Source organism: Halichondria panicea, chromosome 2, assembly GCF_963675165.1.
Source record: "Halichondria panicea chromosome 2, odHalPani1.1, whole genome shotgun sequence".
Lineage (NCBI taxonomy): Eukaryota > Metazoa > Porifera > Demospongiae > Suberitida > Halichondriidae > Halichondria > Halichondria panicea.
In genome coordinates this window covers 3,650,887-3,653,386 of record NC_087378.1, presented here as the reverse complement: position 1 = coordinate 3,653,386, position 2,500 = coordinate 3,650,887, and the positions used below count along the sequence as shown (strand labels likewise).

Genomic DNA, 2,500 nt, shown 5'->3' with positions numbered 1-2,500 from the left:
GCACAATCTTTGCAACACAAATAGAAACAAGTGTGTTGAGCACTGTGGTTCCTTATTATATATGGGATGTGCTCATACATTTAAGTAGTAAAACAGACCACAGTGTGTGTACTCAAATTCCATATAAGGAAGGGTAATGCTCTATGCTTTTACTGTCTTGTTGCAAAGATTCTGTATAGTATTATAGTACACTCACTCACTCACTCACTCACTCACTATATTGCAGCACAACATCTATTCGCCAGCAGCCAGCCAGCCAGCCAGCCAGCCAGCCACCCACCTCTTACTATTCATCAGTCAGTCGGTCGGTCGGTCGGTCGGTCGGTCGGTCGGTCGGTCGGTCGGTCGGTCGGTCGGTCGGTCGGTCGGTCGGTCGGTCGGTCGGTCGGTCGGTAGGTAGGTAGGTAGGTAGGTAGGTAGGTAGGTAGGTAGGTAGGTAGGTAGGTAGGTTGGTGGGCCGGCCAGTCAGCCAGCTACAACATAGCTTCACAAGCTACACAACAATTGCTGCTTTAACTACCAGCTGCAGCTTCTAATTATAACTACCCATTGAAGCTACTTTGTAACTAGGCGCTTTGTAAGGGGCCGCTTTGTAACTAGGCAAGGACTTCATTACACTAACATTAATTTTTTCCACCACGAGGACTTTAGGCTGGAAAATAGAAATAATAGGGCCTTAAGTGCTCGTTGACTTTACACTCCATGAACATTACAACTTTTTACCCACTACTTTTATTCCCACTTGAATTTACTGTACATTATTTGCGTATTGTTAGCAACGTACAATACAATACTACTTGAAGATAAGCTTGATATTGTTATGATCAAATGAAGCATGGCTCAATGAAGGTATATATAACTCACTCACTCACTCACTCACTCACTCACTCACTCACTCACTCACTCACTCACTCACTCACTCACTCACTCACTCACTCACTCACTCACTCACTCACTCACTCACTCACTCACTCACTCACTCACTCAGGGAAAATATTTAAATTTCCTGCTACAGTGCTGCTACATTGCAGCCCATAAAATCTGCACATTTCCTGAGGTGTCCTGCAAGTGTCCTGCAACCTACTTACAAAGGATAGTGCAACGTTTCCTGTATAGTTTCCTTTACTATTCCTGAAGTAGTTCAGGACTTGTGTAACATTCATAAGTCTACAGGAAATTTTGTATTTGTAAAGTATAAGAAATTTTGATATTTTTCCTGTGTCACTCACTATAATTAGGATAGTTATAATTATACGTGCGTAATTATACAATTACTGTTTGCAAGTAGCCATCATCACATACTTCAGTTGCTTGCAGTGCCATGACTATAATGACAAAGGCAGGGATCAATTGTAAAACTGTTGCTATCACAAAAAGAAAGTTTCGTCTTTGCGGTTTGGTAATGATCAACGAGGATTTAAGGCTGCAGTTTTCATATTTTTGGGCCTTAACTGCTCGTTGTGAAATATTCTGAAAACAAACAAAAATAAGAATGCAGAAGCCTACAACACCTGCTGTTCCCAGGCGGTCACCCATCCAAGTACTGGGCAGGCCCTACGTTGCTTAACTTCGGTGATCAGACGAGAACCGGTGTTTTCAACGTGGTATGGTCGTAGACACAAGTCAATGCATATCTCATGTACTTATGTGTGAAGTTCAGAAATATACTCGACTTAATTTAATTGCTGTGGAGGGAGTGGGCCGGGAGGGAGTGAGTGAGTGGAGTGGAGTGGAGTGGAGTGGAGTGGAGTGTACTTCTCTGTACTTACTGGTATTATACAACTATGGACTTACTTACTGATAATTATAATCATACTCTAGCTATACAACTATCTACTAACTATCTACTATCTACTGTCTACTTCAAGCTTGCTTACTTACTTACTTACTTACTTACTTACTTACTTACTTACTTCACTGGAAACATGCAAACTCTTAATATAATCATTACTTCATAGCTAGCTGGATGCTCAGACTATATCTATATCTATATCTATAGACTTGGAAACATCTAGATGCATAAAATTCAATCTCAACGAGGAGTTAAGGCTGCAATTTTCATATTTTTGGGCCTTAACTGCTGGTTGTGAACATTCTGTAATTATTATAATTATTGACTGCACACTCTCAGTTAAACTGAAATATGCAAACTCTATAGCTATAAACACTACTTCTTCACTGGAAACATTGATATAATACATACATACATACATACATACATACATACATACATACATACATACATACATACATACATACATCATACATACAAAAATTAAAATTCATGAACATTTACAATACTTCTACAATACTTGAACAACAATTATTTGTACAAGTACAGTGTTCAATAATATTAATCAACACAAACAACCACCATGTTGGTGAACATGTACAGTAAAGTGTTCAATCAACACAAACAACCACCATGTTGGTTTTACAACTTGAACACAATACTTAAACAATACACTTGTACAGTATATTACCCTGGCTCCAACAACCA

General features: G+C 39.3%; 1 non-coding gene across 1 annotated transcript; it reads right to left on the bottom strand.

Moving 5' to 3' along the window:
- Positions 1 to 1,499: 1,499 nt before the first annotated feature.
- LOC135332505 (5S ribosomal RNA) lies at positions 1,500 to 1,618 on the bottom strand. The gene has a single exon (XR_010393360.1). It is a non-coding gene; the product is annotated as a 5S ribosomal RNA (ribosomal RNA).
- Positions 1,619 to 2,500: the final 882 nt, after the last annotated feature.